This window comes from Gorilla gorilla, chromosome X (genome assembly GCF_029281585.2).
Source record: "Gorilla gorilla gorilla isolate KB3781 chromosome X, NHGRI_mGorGor1-v2.1_pri, whole genome shotgun sequence".
Taxonomy (NCBI): Eukaryota; Metazoa; Chordata; class Mammalia; order Primates; family Hominidae; genus Gorilla; species Gorilla gorilla.
In genome coordinates, this window is record NC_073247.2 from 104380206 (window position 1) to 104393362 (window position 13157).

Here is a 13157-nt window from a genome sequence, read left to right on the forward strand (position 1 = left end):
GGGGCAGTTGGGGTGGGGGGGGGGGGAGTCAATATCTCCTGTTGATTAACTTAGACATAGATTTTGTAATGTATAACTTGATATTTAATTTATGATTAAACTGTAAATTTTGTAACATAAACTGTGGTAATTGCATAATTTCATGGGTGAGGATTTCCACTGAATATTGAGAAAGTTTCTTTTCATGTGCCCAGCAGGTTAAGTAGCGTTTTCAGAATATACATTATTCCCATCCATTGTAAAGTTCCTTAAGTCATATTTGACTGGGCGTGCAGAATAACTTCTTAACTTTTAACTATCAGAGTTTGATTAATAAAATTAATTAATTTTTTTTCTCCTTCGTGTTGTTAATGTTCCAAGGGATTTGGAGCATACTGGTTTTCCAGGTGCATGTGAATCCTGAAGGACTGATGATATTTGAATGTTTATTAAATTATTATCATACAAATGTGTTGATATTGTGGCTATTGTTGATGTTGAAAATTTTAAACTTGGGGAAGATTAAGAAAAGAACCAATAGTGACAAAAATCAGTGCTTCCAGTAGATTTTAGAACATTCTTTGCCTCAAAAAACCTGCAAAGATGATGTGAGATTTTTTTCTTGTGTTTTAATTGTTTTCACATTTTCTCTCTGCAAACCCTTAGTTTTCTGATGATCTACACACACACATACACACACACACACACTTGCACACACACACATTTAAAGGATATAAAAAGAAGAGGTTGAAAGATTATTAAATAACTTATCAGGCATCTCAATGGTTACTGTCTATGTTAGTGAAAATCAAATAGGACTCAAAGTTGGATATTTGGGATTTTTCTTCTGATAGTATAATTTATTGAGTTACTAGGGAGGTTCTTAAATCCTCATATCTGGAAACTTGTGACGTTTTGACACCTTTCCTATAGATATAGGAATGAACCAATACGCTTTTATTACCCTTTCTAACTCTGATTTTATAATCAGACTTAGATTGTGTTTAGAATATTAAATGACTGGGCACCCTCTTCTTGGTTTTTACCAGAGAGGCTTTGAATGGAAGCAGGCTGAGAGTAGCCAAAGAGGCAAGGGGTATTAGCCCAGTTAGTCTCCCCTATGCCTTCTCTTTCTAAGCTTCCACTAGGTCTGGCCTTGGAAACCTGTTACTTCTAGGGCTTCAGATCTGACAATATCTTTTTCATCACAAGTTATTTCTTTGACTGAATAGACAGTGGTATAGGTTGACACAGCACACAAGTGGCTATTGTGATGTATGATGTATGTAGTCCTACAACTGCAAAATGTCTTACTGAACCAACAATCAAAAAATGGTTCTGTTTTAAAAAGGATTTTGTTTGATTTGAAATTAAAACTTCAAACTGAATGACTTATATGAGAATAATACATTCAATCAAAGTAGTTATTCTATTTTGTGTCCATATTCAATTAGATTGTGATTATTAATTTTCTAGCTATGGTATTACTATATCACACTTGTGAGTATGTATTCAAATACTAAGTATCTTATATGCTACGTGCATACACATTCTTTTCTTAAACTTTACCTGTGTTTTAACTAATATTGTGTCAGTGTATTAAAAATTAGCTTTTACATATGATATCTACAATGTAATAAATTTAGAGAGTAATTTTGTGTATTCTTATTTACTTAATATTTTACTTTTAATTATGTAAATTTGGTTAGAAAATAATAATAAATGGTTAGTGCTATTGTGTAATGGTAGCAGTTACAAAGAGCCTCTGCCTTCCCAAACTAATATTTATCACACATGGTCATTAAATGGGAAAAAAATAGACTAAACAAATCACAAATTGTTCAGTTCTTAAAATGTAATTATGTCACATACACAAAAAATCCTTTTCAATCCTGAGAAAATTAAAGACGTTTTACTCACATGGATATTTCAACATTAGTTTTTTTTGTTTGTTTGTTTCTTTTTCATGGTATTACTGAAGGTGTGTATACTCCCTAATACACATTTATGAAAATCTACTTGTTTAGGCTTTTATTTATACTCTTCTGATTTATATTTTTTATTATAATTATTATTTCTTATCTTTCTTCTTTTATATTTTTTGGAAACCAAATTTATAGTTAGTTTAGGTAAACTTTTTATTATGACCATTAGAAACTATTTTGAATGTTTCCAACTGGCTCAATTGGCCGGGAAAACATGGGAGCAAGAGAAGCTGAAATATATTTCTGCAAGAACCTTTCTATATTATGTGCCAATTACCACACCAGATCAATTTTATGCAGAGGCCTTAAACTATTCTTTCACAGTAGCTTTCTTACACTAACCGTCATGTGCTTTTAGTAAATATGATTTTTAAAAGCAGTTCAAGTTGACAACAGCAGAAACAGTAACAAAAAATCTGCTCAGAAAAATGTATGTGCACAAATAAAAAAAATTAATGGCAATTGTTTAGTGATTGTAAGTGATACTTTTTAAAGAGTAAACTGTGTGAAATTTATACTATCCCTGCTTAAAATATTAAGATTTTTATGAAATATGTATTTATGTTTGTATTGTGGGAAGATTCCTCCTCTGTGATATCATACAGCATCTGAAAGTGAACAGTATCCCAAAGCAGTTCCAACCATGCTTTGGAAGTAAGAAGGTTGACTATTGTATGGCCAAGGATGGCAGTATGTAATCCAGAAGCAAACTTGTATTAATTGTTCTATTTCAGGTTCTGTATTGCATGTTTTCTTATTAATATATATTAATAAAAGTTATGAGAAATAAACATTCATTTTTATTGTGTGTGTTAATTCAAAACTCAAATGATTCACTTTATTTTAAATAGATTTTCAAATGTATATAGAAAATACCCTTTTTCAATGGTACATTTTGGATTTAGCATATTTTTGTTCACTCTGAAAACTCCTGCAATATAATTTCTGACTTGAACATAATTTCAATCACTTTTCAAAATTGCTGAACAGTATTGTAGTGTTTCTGAACATTTATTTTGCATCTTTCAAGACAAGATTTAAGTGATATTTACTTATTCCAGATTAGATCTATTGCTTCACTTAATGTAAAAGTTACCTAAGGATTTCTCTGTGCAACCATAGGAGATCCAGGTGAAATAAGTTTCTGGAGATGGTTGATAATATTTGTGGAACAAAATAACTTTACTCCTGGCTTTGTTTTCACTTTGGCTAAATGGAGAGAATTCATTGAAACCTCTCAAACTACAAGGTATCACTAAATATGTAACTGCATTTAAAATTTTATTAGCCCCAAATTTTGATTAAGAATTACATACTGCACAGTCCAGTCCTTTTTGTATTATTTTTTCTCACTCATATATTTATTATTGTGATATTAATTTATTCATTTTCACCAAGGGTTAGCTGGTGAAGAAAGAAAAACAGGAAAATTTAAATCAAGCAACATTTTAACCTCTGGCAAAAAGGAGATTGGGGTTTTAGAAGAAGTACAATATATGTGTAGGTTAATTTGTGTTATTTCTCATCTTCACTCCAGCCATTTGGGAAAAAAAAAAATCTCACAAGTTGTTGTGACTTAATTTGTGAAGCTGATTGATTGAGAATCACCAAGTTATATATAGATATTATCATAATAACCTTGGCAAGAACTCTAGAACCTGAGAAAGTGAATATGGTGAAAACATACTCTGAATAGGAGAAAAATACCCTACTGAAAAGGAGTATTACAAATTTCTTCTTTTTCAACAAGTGGAAAAATATGTGAGCTAATATTTGGCTTGATTAAAGACATTGAAGTTATTGGTCTTATTGTCAGAAATGGCCAAACTGACTGTAAAATGTTGATGGACTAATGGCAATTGCTTCAAAACAAAAAATAAAAACAAGGACAATACCGATGCAGGCAATTCAGTTCAGAATTTTATTTCTGTATATTGGGTAACAAATTTAATATCCATTTCGAGTATCTGAGAATCAACACATGCATGAAGACAACCGAAGTTGTTTTTCTCAAGTGTTCAAGAAATAATACCGAGGATAAACAAAAACAGAGTCTTAATAGATTTTAAAAGATTTAAATTGTATTACGTATCTGTTTTGATCACAATGGAATAGAACTAAATCAAAAGCAGAAAAAAATTGAAAATCTATAAATATGTAGAAATTAAACACAGTTTTAAACAACCAATGGAACAAAGAATAAATTACAAGGAAAATTAAAATATGTCTTGAAATGAAAATAAAAACTCAACATATCAAAACTTATGGAATGCAGTGAAAGTAGTACTAAGAGGTGCATTTATATCTGAAAATGCTTTTATTAAAAAATAAGATATCAAATCCGTAGCCTGAATATATATCTCAAGGAACTAGAAGAAGAACAAACTAAACACAAAGCTAGCAGAGGAAAGGATATAATAACAATTAAAGCAGAAATAAATAATTGAAAAAACAATCGAGAAAACTGATGAAACCAAGAACTGGTTCCTCAAATAGATCAGCAAAATTGACAACACTTTAGCTATATTGACTAAGAAAAATATAAATGTCTCAAGTAACTGAAAACAGAAATGAAAGCAGATAGTAAGACTGCTTTTATAGAAATAAAAAAGAGAACATAAATTTTTGTATGGTAAACTACCTGAAATGAACAAATTCCTAGAAAACCACAAATATCAAAACTAAATTACTAAGAGATAGAAAATCACAAAAGACTTATTAGTAGTCAGGTGATGGCATCAATAATTACAAACATCCCAACAAGAAAAAGACCAGGAGAACATAATTTCACTGGTGAACTCTAGGAAACAATTAAAACATTGACACTAACACCCTTTAAAATTTTCCAAGAATGGAAGTGTAGAGAGCACTTCTAAATGCATTCTGTTGGTCTAGCATTATCCCAATATCAAGGCCAGAAAAAGATACCATAAAATAAGAAAACTATAAACCAAATTTCTAATAAATACTGATGCAAAAGTCCACAATAACATAGTAGCTAACAGAATCCAATAGCACACTAAAAAGATTATACATGTATACAGTTGACACTTGAACAACATAGAGGTTGTTCAAGATGTAACTGTATTCCTAGGATAAAGGGAAGGTTCAACATAGAAAAATGAACTAAGCTGAGAACCAAACTCAGAATGCACTCTCATTCAGAATTGCCGCACAAGAATAAAAGATCTAAGAATACATCTAACCAGGTAGGGGAAAAATTTCTACAATGAGAATTAAAAAACAATACTCGAAGAAACCAGAGAAGACAAAAATAAATGGAAAAACATTCTATGCTCATGGATTGGAAAAGACAACATTAATAAAATGGTCATACTGCCCAAAGCAATTTACAGATTCAGTGTTATTCCTACCAAACTACTTATGATATTTATCACAGAATTAGAAAAAAAAGTACTTTAATATTTATGTGAAACCAAAAAGAACCTGAATAGCCAAGGCAATCCTAAGCAGAAAAGACAAAGCTAGAGGTATCACATTACCTGACATCAAAATACAGCACAGGGCTGCAGTAACCAAAACAGCATGGTACTGGTACAAAAACAGACACAGAAACCAATGGAACAGAATATAGACCCCAGAAATAAAGCCACACACCTACAACCATCTGATTTTTAACAAAGTTGAGAAAAACAAGCAATGGTAAAAGGACTTCAATATTCAATAAATGGTGCTGGGATAACTGGCTAACCATGTGCAAAAAATTGAAATTGGATAAATTCCTGATGCCATATACTAACGTCAACTCAAGATGGATTAAAAACTTAAATGGAAAACCTAAAACTATACAAACCCTGAAAAATAACCTGGGAAATACCATTATGGATATAGGATCTGACAAAAATTTTATGATAAAGATGCCAAAAGCAATTTTAACAAAAACAAAAGTTAACAAATGGGACCTAATTAAACTAGAGAGCTTCTGCACAACAAAATAAACTATCAACAGAATAAACAGACAGTCTACATAATGGGAGAAAATATTTGCAAACTATGCATGTGACAAAGGTCTAATATCTAGAATCTATAAGAAACTTAAACAAATTTAAAAGCAAAAAACAAACAGCTCCATTAAAAAGTGGACAAAGAACACAAACTGCCCCTTTTTAAAAGACATACACACAACTAACAAGTACATAAAAAAAGGTTGACATCACCGATTATTAGAAAAATGCAAATCAAAACCACAATGAGATATCACATTAGTCAGAATGGTTATTATTTAAAAGTCAAAAAATAACAGATGCTGACAAGGTTGTGGAGCAAAGGGAATGCTTATACACTGCTGATGGCTATGTAAATTAGCTCAGTCTTTGTGGAAAGGGGTTTGGTGATCTCCCAAACACTATAAGTAGAATTACCATTTAACCGAGCAATTCCATTATTAGGTATATACTAAAAGGAATATAAATTGCTCTACCATAAAGACACAAAGACATATGCATGCATATATTCATCACAACACTATTCAAAATAGCAAAGAATGGAATCAACCTAAATGCCCATCAATGGTAACTGGATAAAGATAATGTGGTACGTCTACATCATGGAATACTATTAGGTTAGTACAAAAGTAATTGTGATGTTTGCCATTGAAAGTAATGGCAAAAACTGCAATTACTTTTGCACCAACCTAATATACACTTATAAAAAAGAATGAAATTACGTCCTTTGCAGCAACATGGATAGAGCTGGAGGACATTATCCTAAGTGAACTAAAACAGGAACAGAAAACCAAATACCACATGTTCTCACTCATAAGTGGGAACTAAATATTGAGTCCATCTAGGCACAAAGAAGTGAACAGTATACACCAGGGACTACTAGAGGGTGGAGGAAGAAAGCAAGGTGAGTAACAAAAAACTGCATATCAGGTGATACCCTTATTACCTGGGTGGCAAAATAATTTGCACAGCAAACCCCCGTGACACGCAATTTCCCCATATAACAAACCTGCTCAAGTACTCCTTAACCTAAGTTACAAAAACAAACAAACAAACAAACAAAAAACGCATTGGAAACTTAATCCTTATTGCAACAGTGTTGGGAGGTGAGAACTAATGGAAGCTGTTTAGATCAAGAGAACTCCACCTTCATGAATGCCTTATTGCTGATTATAAAAGGGCGAGTTTATATTTTGCTCTCTCCCATTATCTCTTTGCCCTTCCACCATAGAATGATGCAGTGAAAACACCATCAACAGATACTAACTCCTGTATCTTGGACTTCCTAATCTCTGAACTGTTTGGAAATAAATGTCTTCATATGTTATCCTGTCTGTTATATTCTTATGGTAGCAAAAAACAAAGACACAAGTCAATAATAGTTATTAGATAATCATCATTATAGTGTAACATTGTCTCACAGGGTCTATAATATTTCTATGGTTTGAATGTCTGTTTCTCTAAATGTTATGTTTAAATTTGATTCACAGTTTTGGAGGTGGGGTCTAATGGGAGCTGTTTTTGTCAAGGTGGCTGGTCCCACGTGAATAGATTGCTGCCCTCCTTTAGGAATAAGTGAATTCCCGCTCCATTAGATTCTATGAGTTCTGGTTGTTGAAAAGAACCTGCCTCCCAACACTGCTTCTCTCTCACCCTGTGATCTGTGCACAATCTGGCCATCCTTCAACTTCCACCATAACTGGAAGCAATCTGAGGACATCAACCAATACAGATGCCCAATCTTGAACTTTATAGCCATTAGAATTGTAAGCCAAATAAATCTATTTTCTTGATATTATTTAATTTTTTGAATGTTTTAAGATTGGTTTTGTGACTTAATATATGGTCTATCCTTGAGAATGATCAATGTGCTAAGGAAAAAAATGTGTTTTGTGCAGCACATGTGAATGAAATGTTATATAAATATATGTTAGGTAAATTTGGCATATAGTGCAGATTAAGTTGGACGTTTCTTTGCTGATTTTCTGTCTGGGAGATCTATTCAAGGTTGATAATGAAGTGTTGAAGTTTCCAGATATTATCATATCAGGATCCATCTCTCTCTTTAGCTCTAATAATATTTGCTTTATACATTCAGGTGCTTCAGTGTTCAGTGTGTATATATATATATATATATATATTTAAAATTGTTATATCCTATTACTGAATTGACACTTTTATCATTATATTGTGACTTTCTTGGACTTGTCTTACACATTTTGTCTTGAAATCTATTTTGTCTGATATAATTACTCCTGCATCTTTGGTTTATATTGAAATAAAATATTTTTCCATTCTTTTATTTTTAGAGTATGTGTGTCTTAATAGATGAAGTGTGTTTGTTGTAGGCAACAGATCACGAAGTCTTGTTTTTTCATCTATTCAGCCACAGTCTGTATTTTTTAATTTTTAAAAAAATTTTGTAGGTACATAGTACGTGTATATATTCATGGGGTACATGATGTGTTTTGATACAGGCATGCAATGTGAAATAAGCATGTCATGGAGAATGGGGTATGCATCCCCTCAAGCATTTATTCTTTCAGTTACAAAGAGTCAAATTATATTAAGTTATTTAAAAATATACAATTATTTTTGACTATAGTTACCTTGTCTTACAAAATACTAGGTCTTATTAATTCTTTCTACTTTTTTGTACTAATTAACCTCCCCTCCTAACTCCCAACTCTCCACTACCCTTCCCAGCCTCTGGTAAGCATTCTTATAATATCTCTGTGTACAAATTCAATTGTTTTCATTTTTAGATCCCACAAGTAAGTGAGAACATGTGATGTTTGTCTTTCTGTTCTTGGCTTATTTCATTCACTTAACATAATGATCTCCCATTTCATCTACCTTGTTGCAAATGACTTAATCTTATTCCTTTTTATGGATAAATATACTCTGTTTTGTGTATGTACCACAATTTCTTCATCGATTCATCTGTTGATGGACACTTAGTTTGCTTTCAAGTCTTAGCTATTGTAAATAGTACTGAAACAAACATAGAAGGGCAAATATCTCTTTTATACACTGATTTGCTATTTTCGCGTATATACCAAGCAGTGATATTACTGGATCATATAGTAGCTCAATTTTTAGTTTACTGAGAAACCTCTACACTGTTATCCATAGTGGTTGTACTAATTTACATTCCCATCAACAGTTTATAAACTCTCTTATCTCCACATCCTCATCAGCATTTGTTATTGCCTGTATTTTTTATGTAATTCATTTTAACTAAGGTGAGATGTTATCTCAGTACAGTTTTGATTTGCAATTATCTGATAATCAATGATGTTGAGCACCTTCTCATGTGCCTGCTTGTGATTTGTATGTCTTCTTTCGTGAAATTTCTAGTCAAATCTTTTGCCCATTTTTTTATCAGATTATTAGAGTATTTAATATAGAGTTGTTTGAGCTCCTTATATATTCTGGTTCATAATCTGTTGTCAAATGGGTAGTGTGCAAATATTTTCTCACATTCTATGGGTTGTCTCTTTACTTTCTTGATTGTATCACTTACTGTGCAGAAACTTTCTAACTTGTTGTGATGCCATTTGTCTATTTTTCCTTTGGCTATCTGTTCTTATAGAGTATTACTGAAGAAATTTTTGCCCTAAACAATGTCCTGGAAAATTTTCCTGGTAGTTTTCTTTTTTTTTTTCTTTGTTTCAAGTTGTAATTCAAAGCCTGTATATAAGATTACTTTATTCCTGCATCTTCTCAATTGTTTCTTCCTTGTATTTGCCCTTTTGCTTTCCTACTTGACAAGATTTGGCTTTCTGTTCATGGATATTTTTGTGGTCTTTGTCCAGTTTTAGCCTAGTGATAACCACCTTGCTGGGGTGAATGGCTACGTGGACAGTTGTGCCATTAGCCTTTTCCCGCTGCACCTGTTCAATGTAGATAACATATTTCTTCCTGTAAACCTTGACTACTTTGCCAATTTGTTGACCTTTATAGTGTCCTCATACAACCTGAACTTCATCATCCTTTTGGATGGGCACGGATCACCCGTTGTACTTCTGTTTCAGCTTGTTGGAAAGAGGGGAAGACATAATCTTCCCATGAATGTAGGAAGGTGCATTGAAATGCCTTTTGTGATTCTTGCTTCAGTTGGAAATCACAAAGGGATTAAACTTCATTTTGGCCACTCCCTCTTCAGTGATGGATGCAAAAGGGAAGAGAACTACACACTCCTGATAGTTTTCTTGTAGCAGTTATGTAGTTTGAGATCATAGATTTAAGTCTTTAATTCATTTTGGTTTGATTTTGTATATGGTGTGTATTATTCCATTCTCATACTGCTATGAAGAAATACCGGGGACTGGGTAATTTATAAAGGGAAGAGGTTTAATTGACTCAGTTCCGCATGGCCAGGGAGGCCTCAGGAAACTTACAATCATGGTAGAAGGCAAAGGAGAAGCAGGCACCTTCTTTACAGGGCAGCAGGACGGAGTGAGTGCAAGCAAGGGAAATGCCAGATGCTTATAAAACCATCAGACCTCTTGAAACTCTCTATGATGAGAACAGCATGGGGGATAATGCCTCCATGATCTGATTACCTCCACCTGATCCTGCCCTTCACACTTAGTGATTACACAGATTATGGGGATTAAATTTAAGGTGAGATTTTGGGTGAGGACACAACCAAACCACATCATTGTGAGAGATAGTTAACCAGTTTTATTATTCTGTATAAGGATATCTAGTTTTCCCAGCATCATTTATTGAAGGACTGTCTTTCCCTCAGCATATGTTCTTGGTATCATTGTCAAAAATGGTTTTACTGTAGGTGTGTGGATTTGTGTCTGTTTCATTGGTTTAAGTGTCTGGTCTGCATTCCAGCACCATACTATTTTAGTTACTATAGTTCTGTATTATAATTTGACATCAGATAATGTGATTATTCCATTTTTGTTCATTTTCCTCAGCATACCTTTGGCTATCCTGGGTCTTTTGTGGCTTCATATACATTTTAGAATTAGTTTTTGCTAGTTCTGTGAAAAATGAATTTGTATTTTGATACAGGCTCTATTGAATCTGCAGATAGCTTTGGTAGTGCATACATTTTAACAATATTGATTCTTTCAATCCATGAACATGGAATAATTTTCCATTTTATGGTGTCCTCCTTAATTTTTTATCAGTGTTTTATAGTTTTTGGTATAGGAATCTTTCACTTCTTTGGTTAATTTCTAGGTATTTATGTGTGGCTGTTGTAAATGGGATTTCTTGTTTTGTTATTTTTTTTCACATTGTTAACTACTGGCATATAGAAATGTTACTCATTTTTTCTACATTGATTTTGTATCCTGTAACTTTACTGAATTTGTTTATCCCTTCTAATAGTTTCCTTGTGGAGTCTTTAGATTTTTCCAAATACAAGATCATATAATCTGCAAATAAGGGTATTTTGACCCTTTCCTTTCAATTTGAATGCCCTTTATATCTTTCTCTTGTCTGATTGCTCTAGCTGGGACTTTCAGTACTATCTTAAATAACAATGGTGGCAGTGTACGTCCTTGTTGTGCTCCAGATCTTAGAGAAAACGCTTTCAGTTTTTATGCATTCAGTATTATACTAGCCGTGGCACTGTCATAATGGATTTTATTATGCTGAGGTATATTCCTTAAATTTCCACCGTTTGAAGGTTTTTATTATGAAGATATGTTGAATTTTATCAAATGCTTTTTCCACATCAATTGAAATAATCATATAATTTTTTCCTTTATTCTGTTGATATGATGCATCGTATTGGTTGATTTGTACATGTTTAAACATCTTTGCATCCCAGGGATAAATCCCACTTGGTCATGATGAATAAACTTTCTTAGGTATTATTGAATTCAGTTTGCTAGTATTTCGTTAAGAAATTTTGCAACAATATTCATCAGAAATATTGCCCAGTGCTTTTCTTTAATTAATGTGTCTTTTTATAGTTTTGGTATCGGGGTAATACTGGCCTCATAGAATAAGTTTGGTCTTGTCCTCTATTTTTTAAAATAGTTTGAACAGAATTGATATGAGTTTTTCTTTGTATTTTTGTTAGAATTCAGTAGTGAAACCATCAGGCCTTGGGCTTTTCTTTACTGTGAGACATTTCATTATGTATTTGATCTCATTATTTGTTAATGGACTGTTCAGGTTTTGGATTTCTTTCTGGTTAAATCTTGGTAAGTTGCATGTATCTAGCAATTTGTCCCTTTCTTTGAGATTTTCCAATTGTTTCCAATTTGTTTCAAGAATTCTTTTAACTTTCTTTTTTCATTGAACTGCTGGTCACTTAGGAGCATATTGTTTAAATTTCATGTATTGGCATAGTTTCAAAAATTTCTCGTTATAAATTTCTAGTTTTATTCCATTGTTGCCAGAGAAGATGCTTGATATTATTTCAATTATTTGAATATTTTAAGACTTGCTTTGTGACCTAACATATTGTTTATCCTTGAGAGTCATCCATGTGTTGAAGAAAAGCATGTGTATTCTGCAGCTGTTATGTAAAATGCCTTGTAAACATCTATTATATCCATTTGTTCTATAGTACAGATTCTGATTTTTTTAATTGATTTTCTGTCTAGAAGAACTGTCCAGTGCTGAAAGTGGGGGTGTCAAAGTCTCCAGCTATTGTTGTACTGGAGCCTATCTCTTTCTTTAGCTCTAATAATATTTTCTGTGTATCGGGGTGTTCCCATGTTGGGTGACTATATATTTAAAATTGTTATATCCTCTTACCAAATTGACCCCTTTATCATTATATAGTGACCTACTTTGTCTATTCTTATAGTTTTTGTCTTGAAATCTATTTTTTTTCTAATATAAGTATAGCAACTCCTGCTTTTTTGGGGTTTGCATTGGCATGGAATACAATTTTCCATTTTTTAATTTTCAGATTATGTGTGTCTATATAGGTGAAATGTACTCCATTTACACAACAGATATATGGATCTTGTTTCTTCATCCGTTCAGCCAGTCTATATCTTTTGATTAGAGTGTTTAGTCCATTTACATTAAATGTTATTATTGATAAGTAAAGACTTACTCCTGCCAGTTTGTTATTTATTTTCTGGTTGTTTTGTGGTCTAACTTTTCTCCTTTTATTCTTTCCTGTCTTCCTCTAGTGAAGATGATTTCCTCTGATGATATAATTTAGTTTCTTGCTTTTTATTATTTATGTATTCATTGTATGTTTTTTGGTTTGAGGTTACCATGAAACTTGCAAATA

General features: G+C 32.4%; 1 pseudogene; it reads right to left on the minus strand.

Annotated features, from left to right (window-relative positions):
* Nucleotides 1-9639: 9639 nt before the first annotated feature.
* Nucleotides 9640-10077, minus strand: LOC101145598 (large ribosomal subunit protein uL24-like; annotated as a pseudogene).
* Between the last annotated feature and the right edge of the window lie 3080 nt (nt 10078-13157).